Here is a 14,433-nt window from a genome sequence, read left to right on the forward strand (position 1 = left end):
AGTGGGAAAATCAAATTTATCCATCATCACTTAAAGGTCTTTTTAGAATGTGCCACAGGGTTCAAACATATATACCTAAAACTTAATGGAAAAATACTAAAATTGGCTATATGAACACGTGGGGTATAATTTGCTAAGTTCATGCATTTGGTGGGAGCCTGAGCCACCAGAAGCACACACTTGGAAAATTACCCCACAATATTTGTGACAAAAATTAGATAATTTTGTCAAGGTTTTGGTTTGATGGCTGCCCCTTCAACACCAATCATTATACTTAAGGGTTCAGAATGTCCTCAGGACAGTGATCCTGGCAATTGCATTGAGATTGTACACACTAGTGACATTCACCACTGACTCTGTTGGCATATGCAAGGTTGGGGGGAAGTCACGTCCAATAAATATTGGTGGCACATCTTAGATGCCTTCCTGCCCCACAGTGCTGCAACATGTAGCCATGATGCCCAGGCTGTGGAAAAGTGTGGGCGGGGGTGATTTGAGGGGCACCCCTTATACTGTCAAAATTGGCCCCTTTTTGTAATTAAACAAAAAATCGTTCGGAGTGCAGGCCAGGTCACTGGCCAAGTTGGGCCCCACGACCGCCATTCAGCTTCTTCCCATAGGGTGTAAAGATCTCTGAAGGTGCACTAATCTTCTCCAAGGCCATAATTGCAGGAAATCTCAATATAATGGCTCCCCAATTCCAACACTGACTTCATACGCTTCACGTTAATACACTTTTGAGGGAACAGAGATATCTGGGTCCCACCCCATTTTCCTGCCTTTCTGTTGCACTCCCCCTGGAATTATGGTCAAAGTGCACCAAAAGGGCCAAGCAATTTTGGCCCAAGGTGTTTTCCAGCCTCCTAAGCTAGAATGTTGCACTAAGCCTATCCCAATACAATGCTGTAAGTTTTGCTGGGGACAGGTTGATAAGTGGAATAATTCAAATGTCAATAATACAGTTGTAGGGGAGGCGGTGGCGTAGTGGTATTGTCACTGGACTAGTAACCCAGAGACCCAGGATATTGCTCTGGGGACATGGGTTCGAATCCCACCATGCAGAAGGTGGAAATTGAATTCAATTAATAAATCTGGAATTAAAAGCTAGTCTAATGATGGTCATGAAACCATTGTCGATTATTGTAAAAACCCATCTGGTTTACTAATGTCCTTTAGGGAAAGAAATCTTCTGTCCTTACCTGGTCTGACCTACATATGACTCCAGACCCACAACAATGTGGTTGACTCTTACATGCCCATTGAAATGGCCTAGCAAGCCACTCAGTTGTATCTAACCGCTACGAAGTCAATAAAAAAGAATGAAACCGGAGGGACCACCCATCATCGACCTAGGCACCAGAAACGACAACGGCAAACCCAGCCCTGTCAACCCTGCAAAGTCCTCCTCCCTAACATCCGGGGGCAGTGCCACAGACTAGTCAAGCAACAGCCTGACATAGTCATGCTTACGGAATCATACCTTACAGACAACATCCCAGACATAGCCATCACCATCCCCAGGTATGTCCTGTCCCATCGGCAGGACAGACCCAGCAGAGGTGGCGGCACAGTGGTATACAGTCGGGAGGGAGTTGTCCTGGGAGTCCTCAACATCGACTCCGGACCCCATGAAGTTTCATGGCATCAGGTCAAACATGGGCAAGGAAACGTCCTGCGGATTACCACCTACCGCCCTCCCTCAACTGATGAGTCAATACTCCTCCATGTTGAACACCACTTGGTGGAAGCACTGAGGGTGGCAAGGGCACAGAATGTACTCTGGGTGGAGGACTTCACCAAGAGTGGCTCGGTAGCACCACTACTGACCGAGCTGGCCGCGTCCTAAAGGACATAGCTGCTAGACTAGGTACGCGGCAGGTGGTGAGGGAAAAACACACTTGACCTTGTCCTCACCAATCTGCCTGCTGCAGATGCATCTGTCCATGACAGTATTGGTAGGAGTGACCACCGCACAGTCCTTGTGGAGACAAAGTCACGCCTTCACATTGAGGATACCCTCCATCGTGTTGTGTGGTACTACCACCGTGCTAAATGGGATAGATTTCAAACAGATCGAGCAATGCAAAACTGGGCATCCATGAGGTGCTGTGGGCCATCAGCAGCAGCAGAACTGTACTCAACCACAATCTGTAACCTCATGGCCTGGCATATCCCCCACTCTACCATTACCATCAACCCAGGAGACCAACCCTGGTTCAATGAAGAGTGCAGGATGGCATGCCATGAGCAGCACCAGGCATACCTCAAAATGAGGTGTCAACCTGGTGAAGCTACAACACAGGACTACTTGCTAAAGGCTTGCTTGAGTCTGAAAAAAAAAACCCGACCAGAACCACATCGGACCCGAGCCCAACCTGGCTCGAGTCCTTCCATTTTTTCCCACGCCCAACCCGACCTGCGCCCGACCTGACCCGACCCGACCATAAGCACTTACTCACTGTACTTACCACTTTTGGATGGATGGAATGGAAGGAAGCTGCAGCATGAATGCTTTGACATCATAGAGATGCTCACTCACTCACTGCGCAGACTCAGAATCTGTGGAGCCTGGTTGCACGTTTCCCTCCTTGACGTCTCGGACTCCCAGCTCAGGCAGGCTTTTCAAATTTTGACGCTTACTTACTCAACTTCCCTTTTCCTCCCAGAAGAGCTAAAGGTTGTACTGTGTGTGTCCAACCCAGACCAGGTCCGACCCGACCCGAGCCCGAAAGCCAGACCCAGAAGAGCGACCCGACCCGACCCGACCCGACCCGACCCGAACCCAACACATGTCGTCGGTCCCATCATGTTCGAGTCGGCTTGCAGACCTTTACTACTTGCGTGCCAAACTGCGTAAGCAGCATGCGATAGACAGAGCTAAGCGATCCCATGACCAACGGATCAGATCTAAGCTGTGCAGTCCTGCCACATCCAGCCGTGAATGGTGGTGGACAATTAAACAACTAACTGGAGGAGGTGGCTCCACAAATATCCCCATCCTCAGTGATGGGGGAGTCCAGCATATCAGTGCTAAAGATAAGGCTGAAGCATTTGCAACAATCTTCAGCTAGAAGTGCCGAGTTGATGATCCATCTCGGCCTCCTCCTGAAGTCCCCAGCATCACAGATGCCAGACTTCAGCCAATTCGATTCACTGCGTGTAATATCAAGAAATGACTGAAGGCACTGGATACTGCAAAGGCTATGGGCCCTGACAATATTCCGTCAATAGTACTGAAGACCTGGGACCAAAACTTGCCGCACCCCTAGCCAAGGTGTTCCAGTACAGCTACAACACTGGCATCTACCCGGCAATGTGGAAAATTGCCCAGGTATGTTCTGTACACAAAAAGCAGGACAAGTCTAACCTGGCCAAATACCGCACCATCAGTCTACTCTCAATCATCAGTAAAGTGATGGAAGGTGTCATCAACAGTGCCATCAAGCAGCACTTGCTTAGCAATAACCTGCTCAATGATGCTCAGTTTGGATTCCGCCAGGGCCACTCAGCTTCTGACATCATTACAGCCTTGGTTCAAACATGGACAAAAGAGCTGAACTCAAGACGTGAGGTGAGAGTGACTGCCCTTGACATCAAGGCAGCATTTGACCATGAATGGCATCAAGGAGCCCTAGCAAAACTGAAGTCAATGGAAATGAGGGGGAAAACTCTCCACTGGTTGGAGTCATACCTAGCACAAAGGAAGATGGTTGTGGTTGTTGGAGGTCAATCATCAGAGCTCCAGGACATCACTGCAGGAGTTCCTCAGGGTAGTGTCCTGGGCCCAACCATCTTCAGCTGCTTCATCAATGAGCTTCCTTCAATCATAAGGTCAGAAGTGGGGTTGTTCGCTGATGATTGCGCAATGTTCAGCACCATTCACAACTCCTCAGATACTGAAGCAGTCCATGTAGAAATGCAGCAAGACCTGGACAATATCCAGGCTTGGGCTGATAAGTGGCATGTAACATTCACACCACACAAGTGCCAGGTAATGACCATCTCCAACAAGAGAGAATCTAACCATCTCCCCTTGACATCCAATGGCATTACCATCGCTGAATCCCCCACTATCAACAGCCTAGGGGCTACCATTGACTAGAAACTGAACTGGAGTAGCCACATAAATACCATGGCTACAAGAGCAGGTCAGAGGCTCGGAATCCTGTGGCCAGTAACTCACCTCCTGACTCCCCAAAGCCTGTCCACCATCTGCAAGGCACAAGTCTGGAGTGTGATGGAATACTCTTCACTTGCCTGAATGAGTGCATCTTCAACAACACTCAAGAAGCTCAACACTATCCAGAACAAAGCGGCCCGCTTGATTGCCACCCCATCCACAAACATTCACTCCCTCTCCCACAACACATAGCGGCAGCAGTGTGTACCATTTACAAGATGCATGGAAACAAGGCACCAAGGCTCCTTAGGCAGCACCTTCCAAACCCACGACCTCTACCAACTAGGAGGACAAGGGCAGCAAATGCATGGGAACACCACCTGCAAGTTCCCCTCCAACTCACACACCATCCTGACTTGGAACTATATCACCGTTCCTTCACTGTCGCTGGGTCAAAATCCTGGAACTCCCTTCCTAACAGCATTGTGAGCGTACCTCCTTCACATGGACTGCAGTGGTTCAAGAAGGCAGCTCACCACCACCTTCTCAAGGGCAATAAATGCTGGCCTGGCCAGCGACGCCCACGTCCCATGAATGAATAAAAAAAATATTGTGTGACTTCTTAGTTTGCAATTGACTTTGAATTGAGGGGACCAATATTCAAAATCCAGGAAACTCCAGTAACTCTCTTCTGGGATTTAACAGACCGAGCTGTTTGAAGCAGGGATGTGTTTGCAAAAAAACCCATGAGAGAAGCAATTTGAAATCTCAGAGCAACAAACAGGAGCCAGATGGAAATAGACCAGCAGTTTGATATTCCTGAAAGAAATGAAAAATTCTGACCATATTTAAAAGTTAATTACAAAGAATTAGCTTAGTTCATAGAACTGCAATCTGCTTATTATTTTGTCTATTCGAGGAGTTATGTGGAAGCTTGTCTACTATAATTATATATTTGTATTATGACTGTTACATTTGTACTTGTTTATCTTTTACAATTTGCTTGATATTTTAAACATAAAAGATCTGATAGGATGCTGTGTCACATTCAAAAACTAAGGTGAAAATTAAAGTAAAATAAATTCTACAGTTAAAAGCAAGTATCAGACATGGTTTCCTGTTTGTTTCTTGGGTACGTTACCAAAAGCTGACTTAGATCTCAAAACAAGACCATTCTCCAATTGTTTGGGTGCTGTTACTCAATCATGAGAGTGATCTCAGACATTTGAACTGATATAACCTCGGGTAAGAAGGCTAGAAAAGGCCCAAAATTGTAACAATGTTAAGAATGACAACTATGGGGGAAATCAAACCAAGTTTATCGGTAAAATTCCTATGTAGGGAGATTTTTGGAGGGGTTGTAGGATATTTTTCCAATGTCACCAAATTAGTACAAGTTTACATTGATTCATTTTTAATACATTTGCTTCAGAGTGTGAAAAAAATCAAGTGCATTCCAGACCAAAATCACTTTCATGGATCACTTCTCAGAGAAATTTCAGTTTACATTGAGAAATGTGTAGAAAAAAAACCTTATTGTTATTTTGATGGTGTATCATTTAAGGCAAAATTATATTCCAGCCATTCATATAATATTACAATAACCCTTCTGTTTGTGATATGTGAAGAAAACAAACACAACACAAATTATGTTCATGCAAATCCAGCAATTCCACAAGAAGTGCAGAAACTTACAGGGCTATGGGGAAAGATCGGGGAGTGGAACCAACTAGATAGCTGTGTCAAAGAGCCAGCACAGGCATGATGGGCCAAATGGCCTTGCTCTCTTTTGTATGGTTCTATGAAGCCTTAGGATCAACAAATTTACTTGCCTCACAATTGCAGAAGATCCACAATATGTCCAGTGGTGGTGTGGAGAGCACATGAGATACATTTTAAAAATTGGATATGCTGCTTATAAGTCCGGAAAGATTGAAATTAACTGACAAAATCAGGATGGAACATTTGAGAGATATTTAAGAACATAAGAAATAGGAGCAGGTGTAGGCCAACTGCCCCTCGAGCCTGCTCCACAATTCAATAAGAACATGGCTGACCCTTGACCTCAACTCCACTTTCCCGGCTGATCCTGATATCTGCTGATTTCCCTAGAGTAAAAAAAAAATTATATCTGAACCTTGAATATACTCAATGGCTGAGCATCCACAGTCCTCTGGGGGAGAGAATTCCAGAGATTCACAACCCTCTGAGTGAAGAAATTCCTCCTCATCTCAGTCTTAAATGGCCAACCTTTTATCCTGAGATTGTGCCCCTGTGTTCTAGATTCCCTAGCCAGTGCAAACAACCTCTCAGCACCTACCCTGTCAAACCCTCTCAGAATCTGGTATGTTTCAATGAGATCGCCTCTCATTCCTCTGAACTCCATTGAGTATAGGACCATTCTACTCAACCTCTCATCGTAGGATAAGGCTTTCACCCCAGGAATCAATCTATTGAACTTTCATTGCCCTGCCTCCAAGGCAAGTATTTCTTTCCTTAAATTAGGAGACCAAAACTGTGCACAGTACTTGAGGTGTGGTCTCACCAAAGTCCTGTACAATTGTATCAAGACTTCCTTACTGTTGTACTCCAATCCTGTTGCAATAAAGGTCAACATGCCATTTGGCTTCCTAATTGCTTGCTGTGCCTGCATGCTAACTTACTGTGTTTCTTCTATGAGAACACTCAAATCTCTATCTGATTGTCAGCAGTTAAACTGGAATTTGTTATTGGCAGGGTACCCAGTCTTTATGAACTTTGACAACTGTCTTCATCCCTGCAATCTCCCTCCAGCATAAACATGTTCTAATTTTAGTTTGACTACATAACATTCACTGTACTGCAAAACTAACTGATTTGTGAAAGGCTTTGAAACTTTTCCATGATGTGATAAATGCAAATAATTTTTATTTAATTTCTTCCACTCATAAATGGGGCACTACATAAACTCCTAAATCTCTAAGCTGTAAATCCATCTAACACTGAGGGATTTTTAAAAAGTAAAATGTTTATTTAAAACTTCTGTTACTTAGTACTGCAGATGACATATTAAATTGTTAAATTCAACAGTTTTCTATAGCACTTCTTTGTGCAGATGACATACCAAAGGACTTTGCATAGCAATTGAAAAAAGTGGACATTAAGCAAGAGGAAAAAAAAATAGGGAATGGATCTGAATGCATTATGAAGAACAGGGGCCTCAAAATTCTGCTCCATAGTGTAGATGATGCTGGTGCTATGGAAACCTGAAATTTTAAAAATGTCAGCCAGACCACTTCCCACCACTTCTGGCACTGCCTGTGCAGCACGCCCTCACTGTAAGGATGGTAGCACGGGTGTACTGTGCATGTGCCAGAATCATGCAGGATTGGCAGATCATGACGTCAAACAGGATCTAACGGTGATTGCTCCATCCAGTTGGACCGTGCCGTACCACCTATCCTACGTGGAAAAGTTTCTGTGGAAAAACACCTTTGATCACCAATCCATCAGGCAGTGATCTGCACAGAATGTTCTCAAGGCCCTGCGGGAAAAGGAGATGGTGGATTCTGTCGGATGGTTCCCCGAGCAGACTGCCAAAGTCATTTGGCAGAATGCCTCATCACCAGAACTCTCAAACAAGCACCAAGATGTAGCTTGGCTGGTGGTGAGAAGAGCCCTCCCCGTCAGATCGTTCCTGCACGCTCGGAGTCTTACACCCTCTGCACAATGCCCCTGAGGTAACTGTGGAGGTGAAGAGACGGTTGCCCACCTCCTTCTGAAATGTATCTTTGCAAAACTGGTGTGGAAAGAGATGCAGTGGTTTTTGTCGCGGTTCATCCCAAGCAGCTCTGTAACACAGGAGTCTGTGCTGTTCCCATGGACGCACACCGAGATAAACATCAACTGCTGCTGGAGGACTATCAATTCATTGAAAGTCGCTCTTTGGTCTGCCCGAATCTTGCTGGTCTTCCAGCGCAAAGAGTTGTCCACGACCGAATGTTGCAGACTGGCACATTGCAAGGTCCAGGACTACGTGTTGAAGAACACACTAAAGCTTGGGGCAGCCGCGGCAAAGGCTCAATGGGGAAAGACCACTGTGTAAGGTCCCCCCACCAAGGTGAACCGAGGGGCTGGATCCATGGGAAACCCCTCGAACTGTATCCAGAAAATATTTGTTTGCTGTAAAATGTACATGGCATATAAAATGAAATGGAAGGGTTGTGAGGCAACTCACTCCTATATTGAAGGAAACTGATCTCCTTTGCACTCTTTGTATTGTCTGACTTGGTGCTGTTTGGAACTGTTTTGTAATGTATTTTTTACAGATTTTTATGAATAAAGTATATTTTGGAAATTAAAAAAAATAAAATTTGGTGCACAAAGTGTCATTTTGGACCTCTTAGGTCCTGTTAATGCAGTATGTTAAGCACTCTTAGCTGAAAATGTATTCATGACCTTCCCCCCACCCCCTACTAGAGTTATTTAAGAGGCTCACCATGGGACTTACAGGTGAGGTGCTTTTGACTTTCTCTTGCTGCTGCAGAGTGAGTGGAAGTACTGTGCTGAGTGTTATTGAAGGATACGCGGCACTGGCGCCATTTTTAATGACAGCCAGCCCTGCCAGCCAATTTGAATTTTTAAAGATACACCCCCCAAAATTTATGAAAGAACTTTCTAAAGCCCTTTTCCCACCTCCCCCAATAACAATTACATTAACTGTTTGCTCTTCTCCCCCAAAACACCTACTTTGTAAATCTGACCTTCCTCCTCCAGACTGCACTAAGTTTAAAGTTCACCATCCCCTACACCCATTACATTTATTTGACCCTGTCCCCCCACCGCACTGAAAATATTAACTCCTCCCCCCTCCCCACCAGTGTCATGCCGGCTTTCCCCGGACAGGGAATTGAAGGCGCAGGAAAGTCGGTCGCCATGCCGAAGATTGGGGCGGGCCTGGAAGATTGAAGGTATGTTCATTTAAATTTATGCATGTCATTAATTTAAATATTGAAATCCAGGTCCCATTTCCCAGCGGCGTGGGGCCTCGCTGCCACCGGGAAGATCAGGCCAGGCCCTCCCAGTGTCAGTCTCCATGGCAACCGCTGCTGGCCCCATCTTTCGGCCCCCCCCCCACCCCCCGCCACGGAGTCTGACATCAAGGGCTTGTTAAAATCCATCCCTATGGGGGTAATTTTGACTTTGGGAGATAGTGTAACACAAGCAATATTGGATCAGCTCTCCTGATTAGTATTTCCATTGAATTTGATGGAAATGAAAATCAACAGAGATTTATAATGGGCGGCTGATCCAATATCGTGCATTTTATTCTATCTCCCAAAGTCAAAATTGCCCCCAGTAAATCTAAGATAAAGCATATTGAGACAGAAAAAAGGAAATGTGTACACAATGAAAGGTTGTTATTCAGCGAAGAACATTATCTGGCTTTGATACTGATCATTTGCTGAATGTATCTAGTCAATATGTAGCTGTAGTCAACAAAACAAATTGAATACTAAGATTCGCCTCAAAGGAATTTGACAATAATTTGAAATAAGCCACATTTGGAATAACATACAATTGAGAGTGTCTCACCTTCAAAAGAATGTCAATACATTGGAGAAAGAAAGAAGAAAGACTTGATTTTTGTACGACTTTGTTGCATCTCTCAGAAACATCCTGATGCCCTTCATATACGATGAATTACCTTGAAGTGCTGTTATGCAGCCAAATCTATAGCTATTATGGGTATACATCCCAAAGACAGCAATGAAATTAATACCTTTTTCAGCTATTTATGTTGGTAGTGCTTGAACAAGGAATGTTAATCAGGACACTACAAAAATGTTATTCTCTTCCTTGAATGGGATCTTTAACACCTACCTAGAATGGGAAGCGGAGTCTTTGTTTAATGTCTCATCCGAAAATGGCAGTATCAACAATGCAGCACTCTTTCAATATTACATTGAAATGTCAGACTAGAATATGTGTTTAAGTAATCTGGATAATTCAAAGAAGTGCAACAAAGATAATTCAGAGACTGGCGAGCTATGGTAGTGAGGGGGTGATTTCCTTATGCATAACGTATACCAAAATCATAAATCAAATCCATAAACTGATTCATGCTTTTGTAACATATGTAGCACACAGAGCACATCCCCCCCCCCCCCTCTATTATTAAGGGAGAGTCAAAAACATTACTTCCTTCTTACTGGAGAAAAGAAAATGCGGTTATTAAAATGGTATGGAGCATATTCAATTTAGAGTGTATGCACAGGACTGGAAGATTTAGGTTTCAGATTAATAAGCCTCAAGTGAGACTAGAAGTTCAATGAAAAACCTATTTCCACAGAGTAGCAGGCAACTAGAGAAAACTGCTGAGGATCAGACAGTGAACAGTTATAAGGAATTTAGATAAATACCCTCGTCGAGAATAGGAATTGGAGGCTATAGGGGTGAACGAAGATGAATGTATTTTACATAGGTTACAAGGTGAGGATATTATAGCCAGAGCCTTTCCAGCAATGGTTTCACCTTCCACAACCATTTCCTCTGGAGTCTCCTAAGGGCCTGTCCTTCTCTTCCTCATCTATGTGCTGCTTTTTGGTGACATCATCTGAAGACATGGTAGATAGGCTGACAGTACCCACTTTCCCTATCCATCACCTCTCTCGACCAATCCACTGTCTCTGCATTTTCAGATTGTTTTCCCAATATCTAGTCCTGGATCACCCTCAATTTCCTCCAGTTAACATTGGGTAGACTGAAGCTAACGTCTTTAGCCCCCACCACAAAATCCATATCAATTCTCTGTCTGGACCAGACTGTTCACAACTTAGGCATTCTATTCTATTCGACTATGGGCTGAGTTTCTGACCCCATATATTGTCTATCACACAAGCTTCCATAACATCACCAGCCTCAGCCCCTGTCCTAGCCTCTTAAATTCTCATCCATTCCTTTACCTCCAGATTGGACAATTTTAATGCTCTCCTGGTCAGCTTCCATTCCTCCACCCCCACTCTTGCAAACTTGAACTTATCCAAAACTCTTCTCCCCCTATCCTATCCTGCACCAAGTTCCAATCACCAACACCCTGTGCTTGCTCCTAATCCCCCAATGTGTCAAATATAAAATTTTCATCCTCAAATTTAAATCTTTCATGGCCTCATCTGTCCCTTAAAACCTACCAATTTCACCAAACCTTTGATCATAGGCCCATATTATTAGCAGGTCCCACACTAGATAGAGTCATAGAGTCATACAGCACAGAAACAGGCCCTTCGGCCCATCGTGATGCTCCTGAACATCATGGATGAATAGCACAGGACATTCTTGGCACATCTGCTGGGCCTTTAGCAGGAGAAGCAGACAAAAATTGTGTGCCAACGATTTCCCAAGGCCATACAGCTTCTACACTTACTGCTTCCAACAGAAGTGCATTTAAAAGTAGTTCACTGCCCGGAGCATGTGATTGGCTGTCTCACATTAAGTGAGCTCACTGCAGTGCATAAGGTTACATATGATATAAACACACGTTACCACTTAAAACCAATCAGTGTCTGATGCTGTGTTGCTGCTTGATTGTATACATCCTTCACCTCTTCCTCTTCCTGTTGCTGTTGCTGACTTTCATTAAAGTCTAGTATAATGCCTATATATTGTGGACAATCTAATGAGGCATTAAACAGACCACATTTTTGAAAACAACTCTTTCTGGGACATACAGCAAAGAAAACTCCATCCAAGCACATTATTGAATCCCTAGATCACGCTGTTCCTTTGCAATCATCAGCTTTTTTTCCATTAGGCTTCTAGTCCTGATCTTTATTATTCCTCCCAAATGTATTCCCTCACACATCTCCACATTAACTTGTCCATTCCACTAATCTGTTTACATCCTCCTGAAGCCTTCTTTAGTCCCCCTCTCTATTTTCTTTAACTGTCATTGGTTCATACCATTGGGGTTTAGCAATGCATCTACCTTGAGTTTGACTGTTTTTTCAGAAGCAATTCCTTTTCTATCTCTAACAATTATTCCACATCCTCCTCATTTTCACCATCATCTGTACCCCCGGTGCAAAATATTTATTTAATATCTCTGTCATATCTTCATCTCACAGAACTAGATTTTCCCCTTCCCCCAAGACAACCGAACCTCTCTTTAATGATCCTTTTATTTTTAATATGCTGTATGGAGTTAGATCGCAGATCAGCCATGATTGCATTGAATGGCTAAACAGGCCTACTCCTGTTCCCATGTTCTTATGATAAAGCTCTTACTATTTTTTTTATGTGATAGCCTTTTTGCATATTCCCTTTCTTCCACCCTTTTCACTCTCTATACCCCTTGTGATTTTCTCTAATATTGTTAGCCATAGTTTTATAATATTTATTCCCCATTTATAAGAAATCAGCTATCAATCAGGGATTCAGGGATATTTTGTAAATGAAGTGTATTATGCTTGTAGAGAACACTGTCCAATGTGGGGACTCAGCCCCAAGCAGTGTCATACATGTAGCAGCACAGTAAGAGGCATTTGTCTGCTTCTCATATTGGCACCAGGCCCAAGCCATCAGCAGGCCCTACACAAGATGCTCCTGAATATGATTCTCATCATGGGTGAACAACATATGATATTCTTAGCACATCTGCTGGGCCTTAAGCGGGAGAAACAGATAAAGATTGAATGCCAGTGATTTCCCAAGAATATATAGCATCTACACTTACTGCTTCCAACAGAAGTGCATTTAAAGGTAGTTCACTGCCAGGAACAGACGATAGGCTGTCTCGCATAAAGTAGTCTCATTGCAATGCATGAGATTATATACTATGGGCTGAATTTTGATAGCCTCTGGTGTTGGGGGTCATGGTGGGGGGTCCAGAAAATTCTTCCGGGAGTGGCCCACCATGACCCTCGATGCCGAGAAGGCCCCGCCGCGTTTTACCGGCGGCAGCGGTGAGGCCTTAGTGCGGCCACACCTCCCCCCCCCTCCACCACTCGGTGGCGGGACCTTCATTTTAATATTAAAATTAAGTTAAAATGATTCAAATTAACCTACCTTGTTCTGGCAGCCGTCCCACGCTGATATTCTGGCCACCGGCCAGAACCCCCGCGCCTTCGGGACTCTGTTCGGAGTTCCGAGGTGTGACACTGGTGGGAAGGCGGGAGGAGTAAAATCTTCAGGTCATGGTAGGGTGAAGCGGAGAAAACTGATTCAATTGGCTGAGGAGATGGTGGGAAGGGGTTGAAGGGCAAAGAATACAAAGTTTGGGTTGAAAGGTGGGGATCAGCAAAAATGTTTTTTCAGGTGGGGAGATGGAAATAAATTTATTGGTTGATGATTGGGGGGGAGGTTGGAACAGGGGCTTTGATCTCTAATGTTTCCTCTTAAATTGCATGCAGTGGTGACTTTAAAATTTAAAATCAGCTGTCAGGACTTGAAGCCCTTTAAAAATGGCACTGGTGCCTGCGCAGTGGCACAGTAGCAATTTGTGGCATGCTCTTAAAATTCAGCCCAGTGTCTGATGCTGTGTCACTGCTTGAGTGTATGCATGTAACTAAACTGTTCTGACCACGTCTTCTGTGTATTGTGGAAGCAGGGACTGGTTCCTTTGTTCCAACACTGTCTGTTAGAATGCAAAAAAGGTCTTTCCGGTGAGGGCCGGGCAATTCCTTGTGATAAGCCCTCTTTTCTTCCCAGCAACAATTTTAAGTTTTAATGTCCATGTGGCGAAATATCTGTGCCCCATTCTTGGCAGGTGGGGGCCTGCATGACACCTCCACACCCAGGGGAATGAAATGCGATTTGAAAAAAAAAGCGCATTTCATTAAAAAATTTGAGAGAAATATAAGATACAGAAAGAAAAACCATGCATTTCCCTCATTCATTTCCATTTATTCATAACTCTTACTGCTTATTAAAATTGTCTTTTCTGGGTGCCAGTGCTGCTTTAACTTCCCTTTTTTGTTTTTGGCACCCCAGTAGCCATGTGGTTCTTTGGGGAAGCTTTTCTTCAATTTGCCAATTGCCATGACTGCTTTGGGTTTTGTTTGTGTTGAGGTAATGTTTTTTTCCAGGACAGTTAGTAGTGGGCGGGTCTATCCTGAACTCTCTGAGTCATGCAAAGACTTTTGACTTCAGGGTGGTTCCCTTTTTCTCTGACTGTGGGGGAGGATTCTTTGTTAATATCCCTTTTGTTATCGGGGGCACTCTTACCTGCAGTTATGTGTGCAGACTCCACTGCACCCCCCTGTGGCACTTTGACTAGGTGAGGCATCACCCTCACAGTTTCTGTGCCCCCTAGAGGTCTCTCTTTGTCTCTGCAGATT

The sequence above is a fragment of the Heterodontus francisci genome, chromosome 16, assembly GCF_036365525.1.
Source record: "Heterodontus francisci isolate sHetFra1 chromosome 16, sHetFra1.hap1, whole genome shotgun sequence".
NCBI classification, from domain to species: Eukaryota; Metazoa; Chordata; class Chondrichthyes; order Heterodontiformes; family Heterodontidae; genus Heterodontus; species Heterodontus francisci.